The sequence below is a fragment of the Bidens hawaiensis genome, unplaced genomic scaffold (assembly GCF_021521415.1).
Source record: "Bidens hawaiensis isolate Kalapana, Puna unplaced genomic scaffold, B.hawaiensis_p1.1 tig00025360_1, whole genome shotgun sequence".
In the NCBI taxonomy this organism is placed as follows: Eukaryota; Viridiplantae; Streptophyta; class Magnoliopsida; order Asterales; family Asteraceae; genus Bidens; species Bidens hawaiensis.
Genome location: NW_027494041.1, coordinates 143,475 through 156,226, shown reverse-complemented (window position 1 = coordinate 156,226; position 12,752 = coordinate 143,475).

Sequence of the window (12,752 nt, the reverse complement as noted above, 5' to 3'; positions counted from 1 at the left end):
TTGCCGGAGTATCAGTCGTAATTGGCACTACCGGGCGTGGAGGCGTTGATTGACGAGGTGCTGGCACACCAATAATGACACCAGCCCCAGCAGACACACGTCGTTTCTTCGATGGCTCACCAGTTGCCACAACTTTCCCTTTTCTTTTTCTTTCTAAATGAGCCTTAATGGTGGCGGCTAATGCAGCATCAACTGCATCTTGTTGTTCTTTAAGAGCGGCATTACCAGCACCACCATTTCCACCTGCATTCCCATCACCACCATCATTTTCATCATTATCGCCATCATCATCATTCTCACCTTCTCCCCCTTCACGCTCGGAATCCGAATCATCATGGATCCAGCGTTCATTAGGAGGACAGACATAATTAGGATTGATTATATGACCAATCATCCGTTTATCTTGTGGCCTCTCCTTTCTATAAGTTAACATACGATGCACAGTTTCAGCTGTCATGTGTTCCATATCAACTTCATCGTTCACCAAAGTCTGATCAATAGCCAAGTTCTGAATTAAATCTTGAATAATCAGCTGCAGAAAGCGAGGATACATCAAGAACTTCTTTGACTGAAGTGTTTGCTGAACCTGTTCCTTCAAATGGTCGAAGACTAATTCTGAATAATTATACGGCTTGTTCAGAATCAAAGCAACAAATGCTGACTGCAAGCTAAGCCTACATTCATCAAACCCACCATAACGCCCACTCAAACAATGAAGTAGAACATGCATAAGATACTTGTATGGTGAACATAACCCGTTTTTATTCAGCATAGATTTACGAATGTCGCCACCATAATTCAAGCGTGTGAATAAGCCTCTAACCAACGGCCTGTCAAATTCACTCTGGTTATCATCATTATCGTCAATTTGAAGTACACGACGAATGACCTCAACATCAATTGTAATCTGAGTTTGATTGATTGTTGCTCGAATGTTTTTGTCCTCTTCAACATATTCAGCTGTGTTCCAAAATTGCCTGATAATACTCAGATACACTTTAGGTCTTGCGGTTATGGCATAGTGTATCTTTGAACGTCGTAAGAAGGCCAACATATCCCCAAACACAGCCACATCTGTAACATCTTGATTCACATAAGCACAGATATTGTGTTTCTTGTCAAATGGGAGTAGAATAACATCGTCTTGTTGTGCTTGTTGTGGTGGTTGTTCTTGTTGATCAACCATGATTACTCATTGATTTTGGCCATGCAAGCAAATACTGTTGGAGGTTTGTCGCAAGAGTCATCAGAATCAGAACCAGAATCATTATCAGAAGACATCTCACTCCCACTTGTATCTTGACAATCTTTATGTAATCCAAACATAGCCAGATTTTCTTGAGCATCATTATAACCGTTGTGACCAGTCATTACCATCTGCTAAATTGCTTGTGTTGTAGAAGAAGAAGGTTTCTTTTCAGCATCACTACCTCGAGGTGTAGAAGAATTTTGACCACGAGAACCAGTGTATTCTTTCTTTGGTTTGTCACATTCCTTTGCGAAATGTCCAAATTCTTGACAATTATAGCATTTTACTTTCAACTTATCAAAACCTAACTTCTTGTTTAAAGTTGGAAGATCTTTTCCAGTTCTCTGCATGAATCTTTTAACTTTACGGACAATCATAGCCATGTTCCATTTTAAATCCATGATTTCCAAATCATCAGGATCTATCTGATCATAGTCCTCATCAGTTAAATCACTTGTGGCAATCTTACTACTTACCAAGTTTTCGTATGAAGACATGAAAGCTGTCAGAAAAGCAAAGTTTTGCTCAGCTTCCTTCATATTAACATTAGGTGTTGAAGCAAATGGATTAGTAGTAGTTGAACTTCCAGAGCCACCAGACAATCCAGAATTACCAGCAGAATAGAAACAAACTTTTGGATCATTGAACATAGTTGATTCTTTTTCACTTGCAGCTTGGTAAGAAAAGCATTGATTGGAGAGATCGTTGAACTAAGAGGCATACTTCCACCATAGAAAGCTGGATCTTGATTTTCCTTGGAAGATTTTTGACACTTAAGATCATATTCTCTAGCTTCGATCTTTTGTAAAAATTCAAGTGCAATCAAGTCTTCGTTCAAGAAATAATCATTCTCTTTTAACACCATGAGAAATGTTGAATAAGAATTTGGAAGCACACTCTTAATAGTGTCAATTTTATATGTTTCAGAAACTTCCAATTTCATTTTGTCCATTTCAGCAATTAAGTGAATAAACCTTGTAATCATCTCTTAAACTGTTTCTCCATTCAATAGATTAAAATTTCGAAACTGAAACTTAAGCATCACTTTCTTACTCTCAGTCGTGTTTCCCATACTTCTCATACGTAGATGTTGAAATAAAGAAGCACATCTCTTAATACTACCCACTTGATGAAAAATTTTTTCTGGCAACGCCATAGTAAGAGTGGAATAGGCTTTTATCTCGATTTCTAAAGCTTTCTTCTCTTCTTGTGAGTATTGAGAAATAGCTTTAGGAGTATACCCAATAGTATCGTCACCAATCATTGGTTCTACATAAACTTCATCGAGACAATATGAGCAATCGGGGTGAACAGACCCCAAATGAGCACGAAACCGAGGTTCCCACTAGGCAAAGTCACTAAACTTCATCAATCTAGGACATTTAGAATGTGAACCAATCTCGGTATCAAGTTACAATATTTGTTGCATCAACATGTTCTGAGATGCTAATGCATACATACCGTCCATCTTTGAAAATTCTAGGGTTTAACGAATCAACTAGCGAATAAGATTAACGAATCTGTGAACAGTTATAGCGAACTGTAAACAGTAGTATAACGAATCAAGTCTTAACGAAGTTAAGATTGATAGTTAACAAATCAGTCTACGAATCACAACTGAACTTACCGAATCAACCAACAAATCCGAAGATTAACAAATTAACCAAGCGAATCACCAAGAATCAATCTTAGCGAATCAAATGATAAACAGTAACGAATCACTAAGGAATGCTTAGCGAATAAGATAACGAATTGACTACAGTTGATAACGAATCAAACTATAGCGAATCAGGTTGTTACAACTGTTTGTAACAAACTATGACACCTTATGCCACGTGGCAAAGGTTGTAATGACACAAATCCCAAAGTGGACGCGTGTCACACGAATCGGTTAATCCAATTGACGAATCAAATAACACGAATTAACAACTCACACGAACTGGCTAACGAATTACTTGAACAGGATAACGAATTAGCAACTTTGATGAACGAATTAAGTTAAACAGTATAGCGAATCAATGAAACGAATCATATTCATCTTGAATCTTCAAATCTTCAACATGAAATTCCAGAAATGATGAACATCAAACTACAAAAACCCAGAAACCCAGAAATATCAAATTCGTAATACTATCTCAAATCATAACCAAATCACACAAATGACCTATCAAACAACTAGTAACATCATCGCGAATCTAGTACACTAAACCTCGATATCAAACGATTCCAATTACCGATCCAATTATATCATAACATATACCCTGTTTCGGACTTAAACTGAAACCAAAACCAATCCCCACAAAACCAATTCAAACCTCAATTCCAATTCACTAATCCGTACCAATACCTTAATCAACTCAAATCCAGTCCAATTCAACCATAATTCAATCAAATCAACATAAACTTAGTCCAAAATTCACTTAAACATAAAATTAACAATATCGAACTAATTCAAACACCAAATCAAGTGTAATGAGCACCAACAGCTCTGATACCACTTGTTGGAACCCAATTCGTATCAATCCAATAACTATAACTATAACAGATCTCAGATCTATGAATAACAATTAATATGTTTATAGATCTAGCTCATAATTACTATAGATTAAGTGTTGTATATGTATATGTATTATCAATATATGTGTTAGTGTAATTCGTATAATATTAGCTTGAAGATCGAGAGAACAATTGGACAGAGGTTCGATAATTAACTCTCAATACTTTTATAAACAGTGAACAGGGGTTTACTATATATAGAAGAGGATCTGGTTCGCTAACATCCCCTAGCGAACCAGACTCTCCTTCGTTACATACATTAAGTTAACGAAACACCCCCTGATTCGTTAACATCCCCTAACAAATCAGGAGGGAATACATTTAATGTCTTAGTTCGCTAACATCCCCTAGCGAACTAGTCTTAACTTAACGAACTAGATAATAAGTTAACTAATTATTACATTAAATAATAAACAAAACGTTAACGATAATTACAAAGACTCAAGACGCAAAACCGTGCACTAACAGAGCACCAGGTTCACTACCAAGTAATACAGAGAAAAATCCGAGAGGGTTTGCCAAAGCAGTGACTACTAGAAGTGGTGCAAGAAGAGAAAGAGAGGCTAATCCTTCGAGAGTTGTCACACCTACGGTCGATGAAGAGGAGCAGGTGGACGAGGAGATCCAGATGGAGCCTCCTCCGGCCGAGGCACACCAGCAGACTATTCCAGCGAGTACGAAGCCGGCTGATATACCTTCATCATCATCAAACCCACCCATAAGAGTCCACAAACCCAAATTGCCTTATCCTGGGAGATTCCAATCGGATAAAGACGAGGAGCAAAAATCCAACTTTCTCGAACTTCTCAAGTAGCTTCACCTGAACATTCCTTTCCTTGAGGCTCCCACTCAGATGCCCAAATATGCCAAATTTCTCAAGGACATTCTTTCCAATAAGGAAAAGCTAGTTGAGGTCTCTTCTATTCCGTTGAGTGCTGGGTGCTCTGTAGTGTTGCAGAGCAAGTCGCCTGAAATGATGGATGATCCTCGGAGTTTCACAATTCCCTGCATCTTAGGTGACGATATGGTTCAACATGCTTTGTCCGACCTTGGGGCCAGCATCAATCTCATGCCGTATTATGTGTTCAGTAAGTTGGGTCTTGGCGAACCGAGGCCAACCCGAATGAGTATCCAACTTGTTGATCGTGCCGTGAAATATCCGCAAGGGATGGTCGAGAACATGCTTGCTCGTATCGACAAGTTCATCTTCCGGTGGACTTTGTCATTCTGGATATGAATGAGGATGACAGTGTCCCACTCATTTTAGGCCGACCATTCCTTGCCACCGCACAGGCGTTGATCGACGTCCGTTAGGGCAAATTGATTCTGAATGTTGGGGAAGATAACGTCACCTTTGACGTAAGACAGTCACTTAATCACACCAAGTCGGCGGACGACTCCCTGTATTTTGTTGACACCATCGTATCGCATGTGCGGGAGTTTTTCACTGACATCTGTGGAGGACCTACCTTGGACCCACAGATTCTTGATAGGGAGATTTCAGAGGTCGAGATGGTTTCCATGACCGCTCCACCGTTGATGGATGACACCGTGTCACCGACCCTAGATTCTGAGTCAGCTGTTGAGATCATGCGAGACGATCCGAGGGACCGACCCTATGTTGAGAGTCATCCTCCTTCCTTAGAACTTAAGGATCTACCCGTTCATTTGGAGTATGCATTTCTGGACGAGGAGAGGAGGTTACCCGTCATCATCACGTCTGCCTTGACGGAGGTCGAGAAGTTGAAGTTGTTGAAGGTGCTGAAAGCGCATAAGGAGGCGATAGCATGGAAGATTTTTCGACATTAAAGGGATTAAACGGAAGCAAAGGTCAGCGAACAAGTGAGATAATAAAAAGGACAGAAGACAACGTCTTGGAGTGCTGTTCGGTTCGTCTATTCTTCATATTTGAGTTCTAAACATTTTTTTTCTCCATTCCAGAATTATTAGACATGAGCTTTTCTACTAAAACTTATTTGTTTTCGTTTTGTATCATGAGTAGCTAAACTATTTGCACTACCTAGGTTGAGATGATTATTATCGTTGTTTAGCGGTTTATTTAATTTTAATTAATTACATGACGTATTACTGTTGAAAGGCTTTATTTAATTCGATCTTTGGTGTGATAAAATATTGTTTTATATAATTTTGCATGTGATTCTTCCTATTGCCTTGATTGATTGATTTTGTATCGTATGGTTAGGGTTATTCGGTTAGGTCATAGACTTGGTGTTTTTGACTATTTGTGGTTAGCGCGGACATTGGAATCTTGAGTACAATTAATTATTAAAATTCAATAGTTTCACCTTCCTTGCGACCGAGAGGTAATAGGGAATCGGTTTGTCTCGCGTCTTTATTTGGTTAGGTTAGAATTACGCGAGAGCGAGTTTTTGTCTTATCCGGTTTAGTTTTGCGTGAAAATATGTTTCTTAGATCGAGTTAGATTTTGTTACCACTTTATTCCTGTAATTGCTAGTACCAATTTTAAGCGGGTTTTGTGTCGTTGAGTCCGAGAGGAGATGCGTCATTAAGGTACCTTAGTAATCTTTTTCCCGGTGCATTTATTCAATCTTCTTAGATTTGTGAGGGTTAATTGGTGAGACCGAGAGGTGATCTAGCGAACTTTAATGAGCCTTATTTGATTATTTTAAGATCCTGGTGTCGTGTGATTAGTTAATTCCATTAGTCGTTGAACTGTCAATAAGATTCTTGCCTAGGTAGTCGTTTCTCCATATTTGTTAAAAACTCGTTAAGTCCCGATAAGTTTTCTTGTTAGTTTCGTTAAGTTAAGTAAGTTAGGTTTAAATTAATTAACATAAAATAAAATCAATTAAATATTATTAGGTAGGACTTGGATTAGGGTTTATAATCTGAGCCGTTCTCACGTGTCTTCGAGTTCGATATCCGGACTTTCCTTTTCTTTGCTATACGCGACCGGTACACTTGCCGTTTGTGTGAAAAAGGATATGTTGTTTGGTTTTTAAAGCTTAGTTGCGATTCGTGTTTTATTTATATATATATATATATATTCTCACACCAGGAACTCCAAAAAAGAGTGGAGAACTGGAGAACTCCATTACCAGCCATTGATCAACTCCCCACATCCTTGTGGTGCACCCTCAATCACCTACATCACATTATTTTTGTGGTAGAAAAAAACCCCTAACAAATCAAAAAAATAATTAAAAAAAATATATAGAAATAAAAAAACGAAAATAAAAAAAAAAAGTAAAACGAACCTAAATGTTTATCTAGCATCCCCAGTCCAGAAAAAATTCCCTTCAAAAAAATCAAAAAATTAATTAAAAAAATATAAAAAAGTAAAAAAAACAAAAAAACATTTAGCATCCCCGTTCAAAAAAACCTCAAACTTAGTTTAGCCTTCGGGTTTAATTTAGCGTTTTGCGGGTGCCGGTTTTTTTAGCTTGCGGGGGGGGGGGGGGACTTGTCATTAATATTTTACACGTAAAACAACGAATCCCATTAACATTTTACATGTAAAACAATAGTTAGTTTAGATTTTACATGTAAAATAGTTTACATGTAAAATCTTAAATAACTGTTTTTTTACTTATAAAAAAAAGCTAATGATATTTTTGTTGTTTTATGTGTAAAATGTTAATGACAAGTTTTGTTATTTATGTAAGATATTAATTTTTACATGTAAAATTTTAAAGAACTTTTGTTTTACATGTAAAATGTTAATAAGATTTGTTGTTTTACGTGTAAAAGTTAATGAAAAGTGTTATTTTACATGTAAAATATTAAATTTTTCATGCAAAATATTAGAGAACCGTTGTTTTACATTTAAAATATTAATTAGTGTTAAACAACGAGATCCGATCAACACTGATTCATATTGTATTGATTAGATCGTAGATCAAGTTATATGATATGGTTATAGATTAGGTAATTGTATAATAATGGTATTAACGAAGTAATTGAGAGAGAACACTTGGACAGAGATTCGGTATAATACTTAATCAATACTTAAATTAACAAGGTAACAACATGCCTTATATAGACAATGGATGCCATTTGTTACACATCCCGTAACGAATGGCCTCCATTCGTTATCTTTACATAAGTTAACGTATTCGTATAGCAAATTACTCATTCGCTATACCTCATTCGTCAACATTCCATGACGAATGGATCAATTACATAGAGAACTAAGGTCCATTCGTTAAACATCCTTAACGAATGGACAAATACAAATAACGATTATAGTTCATTCGTTAAACATCCTTAACGAATGAACTGTACAAAATAGAGAATGGACTCATTCGTTAAACATCATTAACGAATGACCCTTACATAACGAATGGGATTATATTTACATAAATACCCCTTTAACGTTAAAACAATTATAAATTACAAAGATAAGTTACAAAGACTCGAGATGACAAAACCGTGCACTAACAAACACCCTCTCGTATTGAGCTCTTTGTCTTTAGTTACTTGAACCGCTTCGTCGTCCAATCTCGACAAGTATGAATCCCGAACGCATGACACACACGTACGACGCGCTGGAATTGCATAGCTCGATCGTAATCTTCTTGACGTTCGATCAAAATCTAGTTCTCAGAAAGCACGTCATTGTCGGTTTCTGATAAGTTAATGAGCCACATTGGGTCGATAACTCGTATAAAGCTGGTTCTCAGTTCTTTACCCAGCACAATGACCGCCTCGCCGGTACGATTATCGTAATACCATCGATTGAACGACAGGTGAAGACTCTGTGGAAAAGTCTTCACCAGTACACGTTTCATCGTCTTCAGCGGTTTAGCTTTAAGTACAAGTTTCCTCCAACCCGTACGAGGATCAATTTCGTCAATGTACTTACGGGTTGGGACTTTTGGCTTAAAGGAATTAAATCCACGGTTTACCTCGAAGAGCAGATGTTGTTGAAACCATTCTGCTTATCGATCTTCACTGAGATTTATGAACGGCCGGTTGGCGAGAGTGCAAACATACCACCTCGGCAGTGAGAGAACATCAGTGATATACTAAAAGTACTGAACACCATTCTCCCACTTGATAATACAAACTTTCACCTCGGAATCGTATAACCAAGAAACAATATAACATTTCACTGTTGGCACGGCTTTGAGAGTAGTCTTCTGATTTGCTTTAGCTCGCGCAGCAGCGTCCAATTGTTGTTCTGGATCAACGTACCGGTAAGCCTCGACAATCTTACGGGCACGTTTGTTGCGGTGCTCAAACCATCCCAAAATGTCAGCCGCAGTAGGATCAGAGTCCCGTTCAGGCATCTTGGCTTTGTTCTTTTTCGTCTTTTCCAGATGGTCTTCAGCAGCTTTAACGTAGTCTTCAGTAAATGTAGGAACACCCTGATCAACATTTGAACGTTGATATAGATCGGGGTATTCCTCTACTGTCACATCCTCCATCTCTATCTCCTCGTCTTATATAAACGACGTATTCCCATGGGGAATACTCACATCTAGCAACACTTCCTCATCATTCACCACCTCAACATCATCCTCAGCCTCCAACACGTCCAGTTGTTCATCGTTCAACCCTAATAATAATGAAGTCTATTCGCGCGTTATAGCTTAATCGACAAACTGAACTTTTTCTATTTAGTCTGCGTTGGCAGTGCTCATCACTACCCCCTTATTGAAATCCATAAATAAGATGGTGTTGGCTCTGATCGACTTGATAGGTTGAACATTTGTCGAGTCCTGATAGATCACTATCTGTCGATCATTTCCTCCACCTTCACCTCCACTAGTACCAACTCTCGAGGATGAGCCATGAGCTTGTTTCGGATCACTTCCTCCTGTACCTGGAGCATCAGGATCATCATCAGGATCATCATCATCATCATCATCGTTCTTCAGTTTCTTTAGAGCATCGTCATTGCATTTCAACTGTAGCTAATTTTCAATAACGAATTAGCTACAATGAAGTAACGAATGAGATTGTTATTCAGTTGTAACAACACATGTCACGAATCAGTTAGATACTAATAACGAATGACAAAACATGCATAACGTGTAACATCCCGTTTTTCTAAGTTTCGGTTAATAAATGAAAGAATGAGTTATTATGAGTCGGGCTAATGTTGGGTTAAATGGATATGGATTATGGACTTGGGTTATGAAGGAAAGAGGAGACCATGGGCTTAAGCACATGATTCATAATTATATAAGGATTAATTACCAAGTAATTCTCATTTCACACACATTCCATACACCTCCCAAAACACACACTTAGCTCTCTCTCATATTTCTCTCCCTCTCTCTCTAGTCGAAACCACCAAGGAAAACCGATCCCGATCCAAGGTAATGATAGTATGATGTTGTTTGAGCTTAAACCCATTAGATATGGTCACGAAATGACGAGCCGACACCGTTAAACCATTTAAGTCACGATATCCGGGTGGAATCGGGTATAAACCGAACCTAAGATGAGCTTAGGAGTCACCCTAGCTCATATCTAGATCGAACGGGACGAAAAACGGTGAAAAACGAGTTAAAACTCGTTTTTCCGGCGAATCCGCGGTTTTCTGGCGATGGCGCCGGAAAAGGTAATACGAGGTAAGCGATGTCACAGAATGTTCCAACATTCTCTGAGCTAACCCTAATTCGTTAACGAGAAGTTAACGAACTAGGGGTAATTCGCTAGTTGATTCGTTTAAGGATGTATAACGAACTAGCCTTAGTTCGTATCCAATTCGTTAAGGGAAAGATAACGAATTACCCTTGATTCGTTATAGCCAGTTCGTTAGAAGAGATAACTAATTATATGGACTAATTCGTTATATGGACTGGTTCGCTATGGACTGATTCGTTAAGGAGTCCAATTCATTAAAGGGTTCAATTCTCTATGAGAACCAATTTGTTATGATAACCCAATTCATTAGGAACCAGTAACGAACTAGAAGTTTGAGTTAATGGCAGAACAACCCTTGAACTTAAAGTAGAATGAGATAATTACACAATAACCCTTAGACTTTGAAAGATACCTTTAAAGGTTAACGAGTAACGATTAACCAATCGATAATGCTCCAATGAAGTAAAAATGACTTAGATACATGAGATTAATTAAGTAGATGATAAGAAGAGCTAGATCCGTATTTGATATATGTATGATTATACAGTTAGTCGTGCTCAGCTCAGGAAAGGATTAACTATAACCGGTGAACGTAATCGCGTTCAGGTGAGTTTCTAGCCCCACTTCCATGTTATGTTTTCGGGGCTGTGCGCATACTCGATGTGATAGTTAATACACTTACCTTAAGTGGTAAGTGTATGCTTAGTATGATGTATGAATGATGATTGCTTGATGGTGCGTGAACGATATTGCATGTACCGTCAGGTGGTAGTTAAAGTTATGATTGATATATATGATGTATGAATGATGTATGTATGAATATATATGATGTATAAATGATGTATGAATGAATAAGTACGAAGTAAGTATGATATGTTGACGGTACATGAACGCTCTTCGGAGGTTGCACGTATTGTCAAGGAAAATATGTAAAAAAAACAGGTATGGCACAGTTGCATGAAATAAAGGAACCATACCCTAATAATATCTGTGAGGATAGGGCCCAGACCCTAATAATATCAGTGATGGTAGGTACCAGACCCTAATAATATATGTGATATTGGGGACCAGACCCTTATAATATCTGTGAGGTTATAGGGCGGAAGGCTCTTTATATAGTATGAATAGTTATGCAAGTAAAATAAAGTATGAATAATGTATACACCTTCGGGCACATGTACAAGTATGAGTACAGATTGTATGTTATATGATTAACTAGAACTCACACAGCATAGCTGACTTTTAGTATGCACAGAGGTGAGTAGAATGAGGAAGATCGCTTGAGGGGAGGCACATGGCATGGACTTGAAGAAGCTGGCATCTCAAGGAAATGTTATGTTATTTTAAAGACAATGTTTTATGTTAAATGATTTGGAATGCTCGTTAAGACAAGAAATATGGTTATGTAATGAAATGGTTTGAATGTTTTTAATATTCCGCGAATGTTTTTATTAACTCTGATATTTAGAATTGTGTTTATGAGTAAATCCAACGTTAAAGTGAGGCACCGGTAACGGGGTCTTACATAACAAATAAGCAATAATCATCATAACGAATACGAAGATATTCAAAACTTCAAGCAAATATTTCCAGATTTCTGGAAAATTTCCAGATCTGAGTTTTGCAAAATACAAACTAATATTATGTAAAACTTTATCAATTTTGCACCAAATCAGCCAAATCAAGGCTCAAATTACTCGGAATCATCGCGCGGTCACACCAATCTTATCCTGTAAACCACAAATCAAGTCACTAATCACCAAAATCCAGTTAACCAAAACCAAATATCCCCTTCCGTACAAACTTTAAATCCAAACCAAAATCATCACAAACAACCTTAATAACCCAATTCAATCCTCACACACCTTAAATAATCCAAACCGAACACAACTTCAATCAAACCAAACTCCAATTACCATTTTAGAATGATAATTCAAACGAATTCAATAAAATTAACTTTAAATCAAAAATTAACAATTAATCATGGAATCCTCTGTCAGTTAATACCAAAATACCTTAATTCAAGAGCAATCTAAACATGGTGCTCTGATACCACTTGTTAAACAACGAGATCCAATCAACACCGATTCATATTGTATTGATTAGATCGTAGATCTAGTTATATGATATGCTTATAGATTAGGTAATTGTATAATAATGATATTAACGAAGTAATTGAGAGAGAACACTTGGACAGAGGTTCGGTATAATACTTAATCAATACTTAAATTAACAAGGCAACAACAGGCCTTATATAGACGATGGATGCCATTCGTTACACGTCCCGTAACAAATGGCCCCCATTCGTTATCTTTACATAAGTTAACGTATTAATATAGCAAATGACTCATTCGCTATACCCCATTCG